Here is a 20,524-nt window from a genome sequence, read left to right as displayed (position 1 = left end):
GATCAAAGGCAATTAAATAGAAGAGAACTTTCAGATCACAGGACATAAGCAAAAACCCAGTTGTTACTGAACTGAAACATAAACTTGGTTAAAAATATGAAAAGATAACTGCAGACTGGGAGAAAATACTTGCAAATCATTTCTGCAGTAAAGAACTTATATTCAGAATATGTAAAGAGTACTCAAAATTGCATAAGAAAATAAGAAATCCAATTGTAAAAGAGGCAAAAGATTTACCAAAGTGAAATGAAAACTGTGTTCACACAAAAACTTACAGCCAAATGTTTATAGAAGCTTTATTTGCAATCAGCCCAAACTGGAAATAACTCAAATGTCTCTCAAGAGAGGAATGGATAAACACACTGTGGTACATCCATAAAATGTAATAGTATAGAGCAATAAAAAGAACAAGTTACTGGCGCTGGCAACAACATGAGTGGATATCAAATGTATACACTAAATGAAAGAAGCCAAAGTCTACATAATATATGATCACATTTATATAATATTTTGGAAAAGGCAAAACGATACAGACAGAAAACAGATTGGTGGTTGCCACGGCCCACAAAAGGGTGTGAGCAAATATTTTGAAGATGAATGATTGTTCTATGTGTTGATTGCAGTCGTGGTTACGTGACTGTTTATCAATGTGAAGAACTCTGCATTAAAAGGGTGAATTTATGGCATGTAAATAATGCCTTAATAAGAAAATGAAAAATAATTTTAAAAAACAAATTAGAACACCAAAGAACAGGGAAAAGTCTAAAAAATCAAATTAGTGATATGAAGAAAAGACCTAATAAATATCACTGAGTAATGTGAATGATAAAGGCAAAATATTAAAATAGGAGAGAAACTAATAGGTTTGTGTACCGTTCAACATAAGGTAAAGTGATGTCTCTGAAACAAAACAAAAAACCCTACAAATGGAAAAACATGTTTGATATTTAACATTTTCTGAAAGAACAAATAACCACACCATATTTTTAAAAAAATTGTTCCAGAATTCTTAATACTTAGACACTTACTAATTAAGTGTTTTATAAATACTCCTTTTCCCATGAACCCAGGCAGAAAAGTAAAATTGCTACTACCAAGAAAAAAATTCAACTGGCCTCAGGCTTTTCTACACTGATTGCCTGTACCAAAAAAATAGGAAGTCTTAAGGCAAAGACTCCTAAAAGAGTCACTTGGTTATTCATAGCCAAGGTGCCTTCAAAATCGAAAGGTAATAGGGAAACATTGTCAAACATGAAAGAACTCAAGTGAACATCTTTGAACCATTTTGGAAATTAAAAAACAAACAAGGCAGGGCGTAGTGGCTCATGTCTGTAATCCCAGCACTTTGGGAGGCTGAGGTGAGTGGATTGCTTGAGTCCAGTTTGAGACCAGCCTAGGTAGTATGGTGAAACCCCATCTGTACAAAACACACAAATATTAGCCGGGCATGATGGTGCCTGCCCATAGTCCCAGCTACGCAAGAGTCTGAGGTAGGAGAGTTGTTTGAACCCGGGAGGCAGAGGTTGCAGTGAACCAAGATGGCACTACTGCACTCTAGCCTGGGCACAGAGAGATACTCTGTCTCAATAAAAATAAACAAATAAACAATTTTAAAATAAATAAATAAAATAAAACCAAAACAAACAACAAATAGCTCTGTGTAAGTCTCATCTAACCAAAGAGTTTTTTTAAAAAGTAAAGTGAGGAGGAGAAAATATATTAAATGGCTTTGTAGTGAGGATTGAATCCATTTAAGTATAAAACTTGTTATTAATAATCATAAGAATTATGGGTTCAGATCATCTTGCAGACATGATGTGCCTGAAAAATTATTTAAAAATGTTCTACAATAACAAACAATTGGATCTTGGCAGAATTGCTACGAGCCCACATCTAAAACTGAAGCATAAAGATTTGCTTAAAATGGATCTGACTGTTACTTTGTTTTCCTTAATCTTCATTTTTTACTTTAGAAAGGTCTTTTTGGAAATAACACTTCTGTGGTAAAGAGACATTTATTTCAAAGTGAAGTGTCTCTTTAGTTAGTCCTTTCATTTTCAACTTCAATTCAAATTCAGCTAAAATTAATACAATAGTTTTGATAAAAATACAATCTATAGAATGGTCTAATATTTAGAACAGTTTTCCTAACTCGCTATCCTTTTAGCTCTGCGTATGCATAGAAAGATACCTGTAGTCACAATAATATTAAAAATAGTAATAATATTTAACATTTATGTCACATATATTCTAGGTGTTTTACATGGGTTAGCTCATGACAGTAACCCCTGTGGTGTAAGTACTACCATCATCATCTTCATTTACAGATGAGGAAACTGAGACACCATTGTGTCCTGCCTGGACACATGTGACTGGACCAGGAGAGACCCAGAAGTAGTCAGGCTGGCTCCTGCCTGGCTCCTGCTCTTTTCTGACGTGCTTAGTGACCTCCTAAAGGTTCATGGTGGCCAATTCTAAGAGAAGGAATATTTTTTTCACTTTTATCCATGTATGTATTTTTCAATAATTGTCTGAATTCTTTTAGTTATGTGTATTTGTTTAAGTAAGAAAGCATAAGTTTTTTAAAATTGTAAAGAGTTAGAAGTAAGTTTAAAATAGGCTAAGATATAAGTGGGATGTTGAAAATGTAGATGGATTTACTTCTATGAATTTGTATCTTAAATTTTTACATTTTAACATATTGAAGAAAAAATGAGTGATCTGATTTAAAGTGAGACTGACTCCCTTTTAGGCAGACCAGCCAAGTAGCCATTTCTCTTTGGGTTTAATTTCACTTTTCATTTTTATATTAGTAGTACTTGATCCTTTGCCTGTTAATTTCTCCCAAGTTCATTATTTAGAAATACATGTGTTCCTGCTTCTTCTCAAAGTGCATTGGTATCCACCAAGAAGAAGAGTGCTGTTTTTAAAGGGAGTGGAGTATAAATAATTACAGTGACAAAATTGGGAAGGAAAAGATGCCTATGGGAAAACATATTATTTTAAATACTTGTTTTGGAAGAACCAATGTCGGGTCTTCATAAACTTCATTACAGAGTTTATACAAGGCTCTGTCACCAACTCTCTCTGTTCATCTCTACCAAGCCTACTGAGAAAATATTTAAGGTGCTTATCTTACATATTTATATAAATAACTTATTTATATAAATAAATATTTTATCATCATCCACAAATGACTGGATGGATTCTCAGTAAATCTGGGGAGGATTAGAGGTATAGATGTACTTCAATATTTAGGCTATCTAGTGAGCCAGAAATTATATCAAGAGACATGGGAGTCATTTCAGAGCAGCTGGAACTGAAGAAAACAGTTTATTAAATTCAGAAATTGAGTTTTGAGACCATCTAACTTAAAATTATAGCCTTTGAAACATAACCCCCCAATTTTTTCAGGTTTTTTAAAGAAGCCCCTTAAAAGGACAGGCAGTCACCTCCATTGCCACTAAGACATCGCTAGAGTCTGGTGTGAACCCTAAGCTGGGCCAGGAGAGAGGAAAAGCCCAGCGGTTTCATACTCATGCTGGGATTGGAAGTCACAGGACCAAATCCCATGGACAGCAGGCACTGTAACCCCGCTGCGTGGAGTCAGGACAATTCAAACCTGTGATTCACCTTAACCATGATGTGCCTGGGTGCTCTGGAAAGGGCAGCTGGAGACAGTGATAGAAACAGGTAATATATTCGGGGGTCAATATGGGGGTGCCCCCTGTGCCAAGCATGCATAATCCCCTCCAATCCTAACAATTGATCAATGAGGGAAATTTAATTATCCAGTGATGTTAATGAGCAAATAGAGGCTTGAACCGATGAAGAACATTTCTCCAGGTGACACGTGGAGAATGGCAGATGCAGCAGATAAACCAGGGCTGGTTGAGAGCATGACTGTGGGGTTTTGAATCCCTGCTTCACCACTGACTAAGGTGTAGGCTTAGCATGTTTCTCAACTTTTCTGTAACTCGGTTTCCTAGTCTATAAAGTGCAGAAAATAATAGTATAATTGTTGTTGGGCTGTGATGAGGGTCAAACAAGCTAATAAATATAAACCTCTGGGTGGTGTTTGACACGTGGAAGAGCCCAGAAAACAGGTACAATTATGGTGTCTCACAGTGCCACATACGCTCAGCTTCTTTCACGCTCCACATAGCCACAAGAAGATATTGGATGTCTCCCAGAAAAGTAATGTGATTGACTTTTCAAACCCTATACTGATTTTTAAAACTGCAAGGCCCTGAATTCAAGATTCCATGACTAGAAAATGCCTGGCACTTCCTTACAAGCCTCTAATATTGTCACTCAAATGATGGACAGTGAAACTTGAGCAAGGATGGAGCTGGCAAACAGAAAATGGCAACTTTGCCATGATGATCTGAGGCTCCCTGAAGGATTCTAAGTGGTGGCATTCTTGATAACTATGTTAGTCTGCTCTCATGCTGCTAATAAAGACATACCAGAGACTGGGTAATTTATAAAGGAAAGAGGTTTAATGGACTCACAGTTTCACATGGCTGGGGAGGCCTCACAATCATGGCAGAAGGCAGAGGAGAAGCAAAGGCATATTTTACACGGCAGCAGGCAAGCAGAAGTGCATGTGCAGGGCAACTCCCCTTTATAAAACCATCAGATCTCATGAGACTTATTCACTCTCAGGAGAACAGCACAGGAAAGACCTGCTCCCATGATTCAATTACCTCCCACCTGGTCACTCCCACAACACAGTGGAATTATGGGAGCTACAATTCGAGATTTGGGTCGGCACACAGCCAAACTATCAGTGACTAATTTGGCTTCCCCCACACCCATTGACTCTGTCATGGCCTTGGTCTCTGGGACTGTCCCCCTCTCTGAAGGTGCTCAGAGTCTCGCATAGTCAAAGCCACTTGGTCTTCTGTTGAATGTCACTAAGGAGTCACAAGACAAAGGCTAGGCAGAGAGCATTAGGCCGTGTATGTAGCGCACCAACTGACTGAACTATACTAATGAAACAGCAACTTTTTTGTTCAGGTAGACAATTGATGATTGGGGTTGTTGTTTTACCTGGATGAAAGATGGGTGTTTTAGACACCTCTTTGTATTGGTGTCGTCATTTCTTTAGCAACATTACTAAACACTGGCATTTTTCTTGTGTCCTATTGACTTGGTTGACATGACTATAAACACTTATCCCTTGTTACGTGTTCATTTTCCACTGGAATAAATTTGGAAAAGAAAAAAAAAAAGAAGAAAAGCTGGTCTATTTTTGACTAAGTAGTGAAAATAGAGACTGAGAGATAAGTTCAGTATTTCCTGGGGGATTAAGAGAGAAGCTACAGGGGATTCCAGAGTCATTCCAGAAACATAAAGAAAAAGCAGGTGAAAAGAAGGGCTCAGAGTAATGTCCCTGCATCAGCTAGTGGTATGTATCACTCTTCAAGCATCAGGGCCAATACTCAGCCATCTCAAATGGAGAGGAGGGTGGACTCACAGAGAAAGAGAGGAGAAATATTCTATTACTATTTGAGGCTTTCCAGAGGGATGCTTTCGGCAATGGGGAATTGCCTAACTGAGGAGTTCTTTGACTCCTTCTCACATCATGGAGATATTGTTATGTTTATGAGATACCATTAATCCCCTCTCTATGTCAGCCTTTCCCCTTGGCTTAAAGTGAGACTTCCTCTCTGCCTGTTCTAAATGGGAACGATGCCTCTGTTGGCAAATTTGCAATATCCCTGTGATAAGGCAGTTCTCTCCCACACAGTAGTTGAACCAATCTTTGTGGGTGAGTAATGGAGGTGTCTGGAGTCTGTACAGTTACAGCTTAGAGGATGTCACACATCATGCCTCTCGCGGAGTTTCTTCCCCAAGGCAGTGGGGACAATCATGCACTTGATCCCTTGTTCCAGGAACATCCAAACTTGGCATCAGTTCTTGCAGTCTAATGCTCCATTGTATCCAGGTGAACCTGAGCAGGTTTGCTACCTTTGTCACCCAGAAAGTTCCCATGCCTTCCAGTTGGTCTGCTTGCCTGCCACAGTTCAGTCTTACCAATACCCTAAATTGCAACTCTGAACACTCCTCCCCATGCTCCGACCCGTCTATTGACTCCACAGCCCCTTTATTTGTCCACCTCACATACTGTGCTCCTGTAAGACCAAGCTGCTGGAATTCCCCACACGCTATAGGGCTCTAGGTTTCCATGCCTTTATTTACAATCCTGCCTCTTCCTGGGATTCTCCTCTTTTATCTGTCATCATCAGGCCGGGTCTTACTCATCTTTCAGGTATGAATTCAGACATGATACTCTCCAGGTAGCTTTTCTTAAACTCCTGGGTTAATCCCCAGGCACCCTGGGCGTTATTCCACATTAACACTAATCTGGAGATTATGCACCCATCTTCTTGTGAAATTTTCTTGGGCAGTGACCTTGTGTTATTTGTTCCTGAGTACCTAGCACCTGACCCCAGTGCCTGATGCTTAGTAGAGACTCACAGAGTGTTCTTTGAACTGATCTGGTTTTGATTCCCATGGTAACACATCCTGATCAGATCCGTGTCAACAAGTCCGTCCCTTTTATTTGCACAGCTCTTGAACTTATCATGAGGTGAAGTCATCAGGGTATGGAGTTGAGGTTTGAGATGATCCACAACTTCCCCTGGAACCCAGATCCAATGCTGAGCACAGCAAAGGGAGACTCCCCTCCGTGCCTTGGGAGATCGTGAGCGAGATGTTGGAACTTTGCTTCCTCTGGTCCCTGGTCATTGATAGATGGTTTCCTCTTGCCCTGTTTGTATGCTCTGTGGTCTCCCGTGCCTTCTGGCCATCCAGGGCATGGGGTGTGAGCTGGCTGCTGCCCTTCAGAGGCTCCAGCAGGCTTGGGAAACAGCCTTCTAGTGTGGGCTGTGGCCAAAGTCTTCCCCAGACTGTGCCTGAGTGAGGAAGGGCAACAGAGGCCCTTTGTGTCCCAGGTTCTTCCCACCTCCCCTCCCCTTCCTGCCTTATGCTTCCCAGCTGAGGGAAAGTGCAGGATTGGGGGGGCACCCAGAAAGTTGCCCTGGACAACTGGTGTACAGCCCTCCTTAGGAAGGGGACAGCGGACAGCTTCTGAGGGTGAGCAGCTACCCCCTTACCACACACACACGCCCCACACCCATCACATACATATGCATTGCATATACCACACATGTTACATATGCCCACACCACACACACCGATATATTCCACATACCACACACATCACATACACACGCTCACATACACCACCGTACATACACCCCACACACCACACCGCCAATATATACCACACACCACATAAGAATACACACACATACCACATGCATCAATATACCGACCACTGCTGGTTACATACCACCAACACTATGCCACACACCAATATATACCACACACACATAACCACACACCACATACACATGCATCACATACACCACCACTCATGCTTAATGCACCACAGCACCTACGCACACATATACTACCCGACACACACCCACACTACACATGTATCACCATACACCATAACACATGTTCCATACACCTGGCCCACACACACACAGCCGCAATATCACCTATCCCACCACGCACATACCCACGACCACCACATCACACATGCACTCACGTAACAACCACTCATGTTCTACCATACACCCACACACCACCACCACACCCAATATATAGCCACATACCGTCACTATACCACATACACCACCATACCAAATGCATCACATCACACCACCATCATGTTACCATACACCCCACACACACCCAATAGTATACCGACACACCGACCATATCCAGCACACCACCATACACATGCAGTCACATATACATACCCCCACTCCTGTTACATACACCACACACCAAGCCACGACCAATATACTCCACACGACCACATATCACGAGCACACCCACATACAGATGGTACCTCACATGCACATACATAACCACATCGTTACATATACCCACACACACACACATGCCAGCTAGTATACACAAACCACATACCACACACACATATACATGTGCATCACCATAACCACACGTTACATAACACCCCATACCACACAGCCCAATATATAACCACCACCACATACACACCATCACATGCACCACACGCTTACCGTACACCACACATCACCCGCACCATACCCAATGTACCAACCACGCACACGACTACACAGCACTCACACTACACCACAACGTAAGCTGCACACACATGCTACACACACATCCAGTAGTATACCACACACACCAACATACCAGACATCACTACACACATTAATATCACCACACACCAAACACACACACATACCACCCAATGTACACCAAACACACCACATACACACAACTCTGCATATACCTCACATTACACTAGCACACCCACACCCAACAAGTAATCCAATGCTATACCACACCACATTACACCACACATCATAACTACACCACACACCACACACACACCCAATATATATCAGACACACATATCAAACCCAAATCGATAGCTCCACACACACCACCATACACATATATCAACCATACCACCCCCACAGTATACACAGCACACCACAGCACTACACTATCCCTCCTATATAGCAGCCAACATGTACACCATGCACCACCCACATACACCATCACATATGGTGTATGCTTGTGGGTCCTCCTGCTGCCTCTGGCCATCCGGGCATGGCGTATGAGCTGGCTGCTCGCCATTCAGACGGCTATATACACACATGTATGGAGTGTATACTAGGCGCAAGAACCATGCCTGTGTCTCCCTGATTCACATCACAAGTGCCGTCACCGTATTGTGCACATACTGGTGACCTGTTATAATTGGTTTATTTACCAGCCCAATTCCCCTATTACAGAGGATTAGGAAATTACCCCTGCCTCTGTTTTCTCCGAACTCAATAAGTGATAGAAACGCCGTTATCTTTACTTCACGAATACCAAAAGAAACTTTGAGATCTTCTACGACTCCCAGTAAACTACTTTTACCGATCCCTGGCACATAAGACTCACCTTTGGACAATGCCAATTCTCCATGCTCCCAGCCTCCGGCTCCCTGCACCCTGTGCAGCACTCTACTTGCCACTCGCTAAACACGCAAGTGGCCAGTGAACGATGAAGCGATTCTTCTGGTCTGAGGAGCTGGTCATCGGGAGCGATCAACCACGAGACATGCCCTCAAGTACGGAGCGGGGCTGACCAAAGCATGTGCCAAATGTGTGTGTGGCGTGTGTGGCCATGGCGGGTGTGGTCGTCCGGTATGCTATGTAGGCGGTGAGTGGTCATACCGGGTGTATGTGATATGTGTGTGTGTTGTGTGTGTGGTATAGTGTGTGTGGCCTGTATGAATACTATGTGTGTAGACTGTGGCTATGTGATTATGTGGGGGCCTGAGTGGGTGTGTGGTGTGTGTGAATGTGGTGTGTGTGAGTGTGATGTGTGTGGTGTGTGTCATGTATGGTGTAGGGTGTGTGCAGTATACATGAGGTGTGTGAGTGGTGTGGGTGATTGTGGTGCAGGATGGGTGTGATGTAGTGTGTGTGGTGTATGTATGTGAGGTATGGGCGTGTGATATGTATGTGTGTGTGGTGTATATGGAGTGTGTGTATGTGTGGTGTGTATGTGTGTGTGGTGTGTGTATAAGACTGGTTTGTATCATTGATTCTAAGACTTTCCTCATGCTCCTACTGAGTGTTCCAGGAACAGCCAAAGGAAGGTGCTGTGTTCTTCCTCCTACATTTAGGTGAAGGATGGGATCCCATGTGGATTTTAAAACCCACAGCTGCAGGCATAAATTAATCTGTGGAGTTGGGTCTAGCCATGCTAGGGCATGGGAACTCCTAGCCTCCCTCTGTGCTGGGTTTGTCTGTTGACCATGGTCACTTCAGAACAAAATGTTCCCTTCAAAACAAGGGGGCAAATTGGAGTCAACCTGGAAAATGCTTATGGCTGTCTTTTTTCTTTTCTTCTTCTTTTTTTTTTTTTTTTTTGAGACAGAGTCTTACTCTGTCGCCAGGCTGGAGTGCAGTGGCGTGATCTCTGCTCACTGCAACCTCTGCCGCCTGGGTTTAAGTGATCCCCCTGCCTCAGCCTCCTGAGTAGCTGGGACTACAGGTACCTGCTGCCACACCTGGCTAATTTTTTTGTATTTTAATAGGGATGAGATTTCACCATATTGGCCAGGATGATTTTGATCTCCTGACATCATGATCCGCCCACCTCGGCCTCCCAAAGTGCTGAGATTATAGGCATGAACCACCGTGCCCAGCCCTGCTGGCTGTCTTCTATTTTAGCTTACACTGAGGAAGAAAGAACTTCTGAATTTTTTATCACCCAAACATGCCATTTAGAAGAACTGGTATATTAGTTTGCTAGGGCTTCCATCACAAAGTACCACAGAATGGGTGGCTGAAACAACAGAAGTTTACTTACTCACAGCTCTGGAGGCTGGAAGGCTGAGATCAAGGTGTCAGCAGGGCAGGTTCTCCTGAGGTCTGTCTCCTTGGCTTGCAAATGGTGGTCTTCTACACGTCTTTCCTCGATGCGTGTCTGTGTCAGATATCCTCTTCTTATAAGAACACCAATTATGTTGGATTAGAACCCACACTAAAGACCTCATTTTATGTAATCCCAGCACTTTGGGAGGCCGAGGTAGGCAGATCACTTGAGGTCAGGAGTTTGAGACCAGCCTGGCCAATATGGTGAGACCCTGTCTCTACTAAAAATACAAAAATTAGCCAGACAAGGTGGCGGGCGCCTGTAATCCCAGCTACTTGGGAGGCTGAGGCATGAGAATTGCTTGAACCCAGGAGGCAGAGGTTGCAGTGAGCTGAGATCACACCACTGCACTGCAGCCTGGGCGACAGAGTGAGACTCCATCTCAAAAAAATAAAATAAATAAATAAATAAATAAATAAATAAAAAATAAGACCTCATTTTAATTTTAAAGACCTTACCTCCAAATACAGTCACATTCTGAGGCACTGGGGGTTAGGACTTCCATATAAAAAGTATTGGGAGGTGGGCACAACTTAGTCCATAACAGCCCATGAATTATTCCTCCTACAATTTTGTTAAAGGCTTTGTTTTTATCAAAAGAAAAGAAGCTTTAAATTAGAGGAATTATTTGCCATAGAAGCCACTTCCTGTCAAAGTCATTCTTTCCCAAGGGAGTTTCCCAGACACCTCCTTTGGGTTTCATTAAGAGCAATAAGTCTGTGTCTCTACGTTTCATGGTGTGGCCCTGGGGACAGAGTATAATTGTGCTGTCTTGTTTAGCTCAACAAAGACAGAGCAGTTGCCCATTAAATTCTGTTATACTTTATAGAATGAATAGGTTAGATGGAATTTGGTGGTGAATTATTTGGGGAATGGTAGAAAGTGGTTTTTAAGTTGCAGGCAAATCGTGTGTGTTATGGGAGTGACATGATCACCAAGCCTCCCAACCTGTTCCAGGCATATGGACCTGGACTCCTTCCCAGCAGACTGGATGGGAAATTTCCCATTAACCCAGCCCTGCTGCTAGTGCTCCAAACACTTTGGGAATTCCCGGAAAGCCCTGCAGCACAATAACTTACATGCCAACAAATTCTTAAACTTTAGCTTTTAAACAGCACTAGTCATTGTGCAGAGCCAAATTGAGTGAAGAATGAGGGATCAGACTGAGTTATTCTGCAGTCGTCAAAAAGGAGATTCCACTGAGTCATCACATTTGTTTTTGTGCTGCCTCTGAAGATAATTCCAAGAGATGGTTTGGAAAAACTGTTTGTGAACAATGTCAATCAATGGGCCTGCAGGAATTGTGTAACCTCTAAAGGCCATAGCACTAGCTTTATTTACATGGTGTTCATTTTTTAAAAATCAGCTTTAATTCTTTTCCCCTTTGCAAATAAAGAGGAGCAAAGATTTTTTTGAGAACCTTCTCTGGTCCCAGAAATATGCTAAGCACTAGGTAAGTAAGGAGGAACATAGCAACTCTAGTCCCCAAGCCATAGATACATAACATAGGTACAGGTGTCCAGTGTGACAAATATCATCATAGTAGTACACCCTGTCTGGAGCTGAAGTGGAGCAAAGAACATTATAGTGCTCCTTTCTTTCTCTGGCATGGAGAGAGAGCCAGAAAGAGGTGGGAGGGAACAGAGTGTGCTGTTACACTAAATCAACCTTCTGCCCAACCTTGACAGCAGCCATTCTACAGATAGTTTTTTTTTGTTTTGTTTTGTTTTTTTACTTTTAGCTCTTGTGAAACTCCACGTCTATAGAACTAAGCTTGAGTGCATTTTGATATCAAATAAGAGAGTGGTGGACAACACTGCAGGTCCCAGGTGTCTAGCCCCAGTGCAGAGGAGAGGTGGGCTCCCTGCATACTCCAGTCTTGGAGAAAGGAACGTTCGATCAGGACACACAGGCCACCTGTGCAGACGTTGAGTCGGCAACCTCACTCTGGATTCCCTTTTCCCACTCACTCTCCCTGTGTCCCATTAGGAGTCTGGGAATTCCAATATCGGTCAGGACAATGGTCCTTGGCTTGGTCTCAGGTATGGTCTTCCATGAAGGCAGCTCTTGCAGAGTGGCAGCCCTGACCGAGAGATGCCTGTTGCTTGGAGGGGGCTGGTGGATCTCATCCTGGATTCTTAAATACACAATCTCACATCTATATACATATCTACTCTTTCATATCTTTCCCCAGGCTCATAATGTGAAGTTAAAAAAGCAAATGGTCTGTGATAAGAAAACTGGATACAACTGGAATATCCACCCCGAGGGTGCTAGTGAAATTTGTTATTCTACATTCATACCTGAACTATTACATTGCCATAAAGATTGTGTTGATGAAGAACCTTCCAGATTCCAGCATAGTGATTGAAAAAGGCAGGTTACATGATTGAGATCACATGGGGATCTCAATGATGTTTAAACAAACAAAATATGAATATGGCAATTTATCTCTGAGTGGAGGATTGTTGATTTTTTCATTTTACTTCATTTTCTGCATGTTACATAAACAATGAAAGTTATTGAATTATTTGTAAAGTAACAAGTCCACCGAGCCAAGTATCGAAGGATTCTCTGGCCTTGAGGATAACCTCTGGAGGTTAGGTCTCTCTCAGGGCAAATATTTGCATCTTTCCTTCTTTCTCCTCCCCACACTGCCCTCCTATCACTCCCTGGCTACATCTTAAACCAGAGAAAGTGACACAAGCCACAAACCAAACCCACTGGGAATGAGCCCACACCAGTGAAACGCCCCTAGTCCTTCCCGTAGAATGTTCTGGCTCTTTAAGAATGCATTCACCCAGGGAATATTTATTGAACAAATACTATATTCCAGGCACAGCTCTGGGCAAGGACAAAATCCCTGCCTTCATTTCCACCTTTTTCTCTCTCTGTTAAATAGTATCAGTCTTCACTTTGAGCTTCACTCTCCTGTTGTCTACATGGCAGAGAAGGGATGAGGGAGGAACCGAAACTAATGTTACCAGAGCATCCACTATTATCTCATGGAATTGCACATAATAACCATGTGAGGATTTTACAAAAGAGGAAACAAGCTCAGAGAGGTTAAGTAATTTATTCAAGGCCACACTGCAGTTAAAAGGCAGACATGGCCAAGCTGCTTTTCCTATGGCACTATCTTGCCACTTCAGAGGAGCATTAAAATGTCAAATTCTTTTATTCCAGGCCCAGCTTTGTATTCCACTAATTTTAGTAAGACATCTCTACTTAGGCACTCACCAGAATCTTAAGATACATCAGATTTGGGGGAGGATTGTTGCCGTTTTGGGGTTCAAACGATATATATATTTTTGAGACAGAGTCTTGCTCTGTCGTCCAAGCAGTGGCATGATCTCGGCTCACTGCAACCTCCGCCTTCTGGGTTACAGCAATTCGCTGTTCAGCCTCCCAAGTAGCTGGGACTACAGGTGCATGTCATCATGCCTAGTTAATTTTTGTATTTTTAATAGAGATGGGGTTTCACCATGTTGGCCAAGCTGGTCTTGAACTCCTGAGCTCAGGTGATCCACCGGCCTCAGCCTCCCAAAGTGTTGGGATTATAGGAGTGAGCCACCATACCTGGCCACAAACAATTTTTAATTTCTGCAAACAACAAAACAAAGCTAAGAAATTTCTAGACTTTATTTTCTCTCTGTCTGTCTGTCTCTCTCTCTCTCTCTTTCTCAAGACCTCACCAGCCAGTCATCTTCTATGACGTGTTTGCATGTGAGGGGCCATCTTCTCAGATAGAATTTTCAGGGGCCGGTCTGAGTTAGAGGAGCATCGGGCCCTCCTTCTGTGCAGGGCCCAGCTGGCTGATGAATGGGCTCCTTGCTTCTCTTCAGGCTCCTCCCCTCGCCTCTCCTCCTCATTTCCTATTGTCCAGTGTACTCTGCCAAGCTCTTTTGCATCTTGAATCTTTGCACCTGCTTTTTGCAGGGAAGACTGTCTCTCTGGCCCTCTGGTGGCTGGCTTCTTGCATCATCCCTATCTCAGCTCATATGCTATCCTTTGACAAGGCCTTCCCTGGTCCTCTTCAAAGGAGACTACCCTCAACCTGCCATTCCCTTTCCCTTTCCTTGTGTATCTTCTTCACCGTGTCAGGCACTACTTGCAATATTTATTTGTTTGTTCATCTACTTATTGTCTGTCTTTTTCCCATTCATTTGTTTGTTCATCTATTCATTGTCTGTCTCTTCCTGAAGAGACTGAAAGCTCTGTGGTTGTTTTGGTCCCTGCAGCAATTAGAACAGTACCTGGCATACACAAGACACTCAAAAATATTTTTGAATGAGGAACTTGGCTCCAGAAGTCATAAGAATAACTTTGTTCCACAACATTCAGGCTGCAGCCAGAAAGGGTGAGCTTGAAGCAGTGAGCTGGGAGATAATGAAACCAAAACACCATTGTCAGGAAGCTTAAGAACAAGACCACCTTTTAAGTATCTAGAAATTCCTACTAATTTCTTTGACGCCTTGTTTCCCAACCTACCTGAAGGCTGAAACTGAAAGGCTTTTTTCCCAGCCATCTTGACCACAGAATCAGTTTTCTCCATGAACGTAAAGACAAAAATCATTGTGACACCAACAAACAGATTTTTTAAAAAGTGAAATCCATGTTTCATGTAAACAATGTGCTACTGCCTGCCATCAAGTTCTCTTCCCTCGTTTTCCTTTTCAAAGACTTAACCCCTTTCCCAAAGGGGCCTGTGCTCAGGTTTCTTGACTCCACACCAATCGCTTCTGTTGTGTAAGGCAAACTGATCACCTTTCACAATGAGACAAGAAGTGATTTAAATCAGATGGTGACCCAATGACAATGTCTGTGCTGTGTCCCATGGAGAAAACCAAAGCTGAAATCCAGTAACAGGTGATAGGAAGGTGTGGAGATAGAAACTGACCTGAATTCTGAAAAACAACATGAGAAAAGGAAGTCTGAGAACCAGCTGGTGTTCTTCCAAAACCTGTTCATTGTGTGAATTCCTAGAAGATAGTGTGACACCCAGAAACAGGCTGGAGTGACACACCCAAACAATTATGCAACCTAGATCTGCCAAGGCAGGCAGACAAACTCAGCAGCCTGGAGAATGGAGGACAGAGTCCAGACTTGGTGAGCCAAGTTTTCTTCTGTTTGTTTTGCTGTTGCTGTTTTTGTTCTTGTTGACCTATTGAGTTCTATGATGAGACCAAATGTTTAAGAAGTGTCTTCTGTCCTAAAACTTGCCTCTTAGCAACAACAACAGCAATTATTTTTGACCACTTACTATCAGACAACACTGCTTTAGGCTGTGGAAATGCAATAGTAGAAAAGCCAGGCATAACCCCTATCCCCATGGAGGCACTATCTCCATACAAGGGCAGAGGACCTGCAAGCCCTGAGGTCTACAGCTGAGGTTCCTCTCTGCAGGACAGTTGCACTTCAGGTCATGCTGCAGTATGAGAGAAGGCACTGTGACATCTTAAGTTTCTAATGCTCACACCTGTCCCAGTGAAGCATTTCTACAAAGTAATCACCACCCCCCTCACACCCTCAGCAACGTCATGAAGTCATACACCTCCTTGGTTTGAAATATTGGAGTAAAAAATGATTAAACAGTATGTCTCAATGGAAAGTTGAGACATGTGTGCATTCTCTATCCTCAAACATTCCTAGAATGCCCCCCCCACTTTATGATTTTTTTATGGTTTGCCTATCAGAAATAGAAATCTATGCTAAAACTCTTAAAGAGTTTAATTCTTAGATTTATAAGAGTAAGAGCATATAAGAAATTATTCTTTGACAGTTCTCATTGCTAGCAACAAAGTTTTTAGATTCCAAAGAGGTATTTCCTTAGAAACTAAACAGTGTGAACCATGAACGGAGAAGATGGTGTGGGAGAACAAATGGGGATGAGGTATGAGGAAAGCCAAATGCTAATCCTGGTGTGTCACTGATGTGACTTGGACAGTGCCACCCCTCTGGACCTCTGCTTCCTCTAGGGAAAAAGTGCTCTCTGGGGGTTCTCTGAGGTTACTCCTGGAGTTCAGGTTCTATGAGTCTGGAAAGAGCAAAAATGTCTCACACACGCTACTTAATGTTGTCTAAGTGATAAATAGCAGATTTTTTTTTTTTTTTTTTTTTCTGAGATAGTGTCTTGCTCTGTTGCCCAGGCTGGAGTGCAGTGGTGCGATCTTAGCTCACTGCAAGCTCTGCCTGCCAGGTTCAAGCAATTCTCCTGCCTCAGCTTCCCAAGTAGCTGGGATTATAGGTGTGCACACCACACCCAGATAATTTTTGTATTTTTAGGAGAGACGGAATTTTGCCCTGTTGGCCAGGCTGCTTTTGAACTCCTGGCTTCAAGTGATCTGCCAGCCTCGGCCTTCCAAAGTGCTGAGATTACAGGTGTGAGCCACTGCACCTGGCCTAAGTAGCACATCTTTACCAGACAATCCATTAAATTTGAAAAAATCCATAATAAATAAGTGACATTTGTCAAAACATATACTGTGTAAAGCAGTGGGCTATCAGCCTTTCCACACAAACTCTTTCCTTTAAATTTCATGGCAACCCAATGATAAAAGTGGCATTAGAATTCCTCTTTTTTTTTTCTTAAGTACATGTGGAAACTGAGGCTTAGAAAATTGCTATGACTCAACAAAAGTGACAAAGCTGGAAACTGACAGAAATAAGCCCAGGTGTTGGACTGTAGCTACAGAGTCCCTCATAAGGGAAGCTCTTTCAGGAGCAGTTTGCCTGACTATGAATGGTGTCCTCCAGCTCCTGAAGGAAGGAACTGAGATCATATCTCTCTCTTTCGCCAGGTTTCACATACAGAAGCAGCTTCATGGATCCATCCAACAGGAAGGGATTTCTTACAGGCAAGCCAAGAAGTTATCTTGCAGCTGACTTTCAGTTATGCATAACTACCACCCATCCGGGACCCAGTGATTGGGCAAAGGAGCTCGGACATCACACAATAATGGCCCAGTGACTCGTCTAATTGCCTACGTGCCAATGCCATAGTATTACAACATTCTGGTGGCCTGACTTACTTGATTATTCATATCCCAAAGGGCATGCCTCTGAGATGCCACACAAGATATTTTGAAGGATTAGATATTGCTGAATTGAGTCATATGTGGGAAAGAGAGAAGAGGGCTCACTGGATTCCTCTCTGGTAGCAAGTGATTTGGTAGGAGTGAAGCCCTGAGAAGAGACTGTCTGGGAGGATCAACCAAAAGCCTTAAAACAAAGGAGTGACTTTCAGAGATTGGCTAAGGATACAATCATTAAAATCATTTATTCAGTCACCATTTTCGGAGCTCACTGTTAGGCAGGCAAAGATACATAAGAGAAGTTGCTTACTTTCATGATCAAGTTGGAGACAGCAGTTATCAGAACACTCAGTATTTCTGGGAAATCCTTCAAGTTATGTCACATGGGGTACCTCTTTCTTTGAGCTCAGATCACCCTATCTCTCACTCTGGTTACATAACCACTCTGAACTGCAGTTTCATCTTCTGTAAATTGGGAATAATGAGTTCTACCTCATTTTTAAGTGAGCTGCTTAATGTGAAAGTAATTTTCAGATGATTTAATGCGAAGGGATATAAATACATTGGAAGTATTTGGAGAATCCATGAAGAGATTTACTTCCTTCTTTCATATTCTGAGATGTTACTTTGCAGTCTTACAGGCATGCACGTGCTTTTTTTTTTTTTTTTTTTAAGTTGATTAATTAAAATTATCTCCTGCTTTTGTTCTTAAAATGAGATATACTCCATTTTTATAGATTTGTCAAGGTTGCAAAGCTTCAGAATTCCTAAGTCAGCTGTGACTATTGGATAATATCAAACCAAAGCATTGAGGGTTCCTTTAAAAACGAAAAAGTCTGTTTCAGGGCTGAGACAATGAGGATTTCGGATATCTTTATAGGTGCAAGAAGCAGGCAAGGGAGCCTTGGAATTATTGACAAGAGCCTTTGTAAACACCTTCCAACCAGTTTTCTTCACAGTTACCACGAAAGGAACAGGCTTGTGAGAGGGCCACAAAGGAGCTTAGGTTTCCTGACAAACTCTGAATGGCCTTCCCTGTATTACCAACGGCTGACTTTGTTCCTGGTGGTGCCAACAGTGGGCATGAAGCCAGCCCTTCTGTTTATGAGCAGCTCAAGGTCAGGTGGGCTTGGACTACCTGACTTTTCATTAGGTCAGTAAATATGTATATGAGTAAAGTGGCTGTGGGCCAACTGAACTGCTTGCTCCAGAGCTGTGGACCTCTTGGCTGGCCTCCCAGCTCCCTGAATCCATGAGGACATTCAATGAATCAATGAGGACATGCACATCCTCATTGAGTCCTCCTTTGCCCTTCCCATTCCCTGCCTCATTCACAAGACCTTCTCCTCATCTCTCACCCTGTCTTGCCTTGACGACCTGTCCAGGCCCATCATCCACCTGACCTATAAACTTCAAACACCTTGTGGTGTTTCCTGCTTCCAAATATTCCTCAAAATTGAGAATCCTGAGTTGAATATCTGGAGTTCTCCTTTCTGATTTCTATAATGGTAGACATGGTCTAAGGCAGATTTTCCAGGCTTTTCTGGACTTGCCAGAGACTCCCTCTCTTGGCAGGTCTGAATCAAAAGATCATGCACTGGCTGGGCACGGTGGCTCATGCCTGTAATCTCAGCACTTTGGGAGGTCAAGGCGGGCAGACCACTTGAGGTCAGGAGTTCGAGACCAGCCTGGCCAACATGGTGAAACTGTGTCTCTACTAAATACAAAAATTAGCCGGGTGTGGTGGTGCACACCTGTCATTCCAGCTACTCGGCAGGCTGAGGCACAAGAATCTCTTGAAATGGTGAGGTAGAGCTTGCAGTGAGCCGAGATTGAACCACTGCATGCTCTCCTGGGTGACAGACTGAAATAAAAGAAGATTCCTGCAGTGTTCTGGAATCTCTACTTTTTTTTTTTTTTTTTTTTTTTTTTTTTTTTTTTTTTGATATTTGAGATGAAGTCTCACTCTTGTTCTCCAGGCTGGAGTGTGATGGCATGATCTTGGTTCACTGCAACCTCTGCCTCCTGGGTTCAATCGATTCCCCTGCCTCAGCCTCCCAAGTAGCTGGGATTACAGGTGCCTGCCACCATGCCCGGCTAACTTTTGTATTTTTAGTATAGATGTGGTTTCACCATGTTGGCCAGGCTGGTCTCAAACTCCTGATCTCAGGTGATCTACCTGCCTTGGCCTCCCAAAGTGCTGGGATTACAGGCATGAGCCACTGAGCCCGGCCAGAATCTCTACTTTTAACACATATCCTGGAGGATTATTATGATCAAGTATGTTGGAGGAATAGCTAGAATGCCTGTTAGGGTATAAAAAGTATTATGTTTCCCTTCTTCATGTATATTTGCATGTTTTCCTAACAGACCCTTAATATTACTAGATGATTAGCCAGTATTGCTAGATGATTAGCTAGATAATATGGATGATTTAACTGGCAGGTAGTGGCCCTAATGCAGTAATAAGAAACTCTGTCTGTAGATAGTTGAGAAAGAGCCCTAGGTGCTGACACATTAAATAGGCCTTATGAAATATATTTTGGTGTTCTTGAGAGATGAGAATGAATTTTCAAGAAGCCAATTTGGTCTCATTTTAACTTGGAAGACAAAAGAGATGGTCAAGAGTCTCATTGTTTATATAAAAAGACTGTAGTAAATGCATCAAAGCATTCATAAGGTTAGGCACCTCTACATGCTTCTTGAGGTTAGATACCTCTACATGGTTGGTGTGGTATCTGGCACACAGTAAGCTCTCAATAAAACTAATGGAATGAATAAATAAATGAATGAACATTGTATTCATTGATGGTGACTGGGACATATTCCTTTCTCCTCCCTGTCTGTCTAGGTCTTCTCACCTGAAGGACGTTGGGAAGACTTTAATTGGAATCAGAAGAACTGGGTATAAACTTTGGCTCCACATTCACTGTCTGTGGGATATTCACTATCTGTGGGCTTCATCTGTCAGTGGG

At 42.7% G+C, this 20,524-nt stretch overlaps 1 long non-coding RNA gene across 7 annotated transcripts in view; it reads left to right on the top strand.

Moving 5' to 3' along the window:
* The window catches only part of LOC108515173 (uncharacterized), a 106,610-nt gene that overhangs the window by 75,914 nt on the left and 10,172 nt on the right, over nt 1–20,524 (top strand). For 6 of the 7 annotated variants that reach the window (XR_001881443.1, XR_001881444.1, XR_001881442.1 and 3 more), the window contains exons 7-10: nt 2,328–2,509; nt 3,415–3,693; nt 17,316–18,702; nt 20,401–20,454. This is a non-coding gene — a long non-coding RNA (uncharacterized LOC108515173). The remainder of the gene's footprint in view (nt 1–2,327; nt 2,510–3,414; nt 3,694–17,315; nt 18,703–20,400; nt 20,455–20,524) is intronic. The other variant, XR_001881447.1, reaches the window with a different exon arrangement.

This window comes from Rhinopithecus bieti, unplaced genomic scaffold (assembly GCF_001698545.2).
Source record: "Rhinopithecus bieti isolate Rb0 unplaced genomic scaffold, ASM169854v2 scaffold_33664, whole genome shotgun sequence".
NCBI lineage: Eukaryota > Metazoa > Chordata > Mammalia > Primates > Cercopithecidae > Rhinopithecus > Rhinopithecus bieti.
The sequence above is the reverse complement of the archived record's forward strand: the minus strand, read 5'-3'. Positions and strand labels throughout refer to the sequence as shown.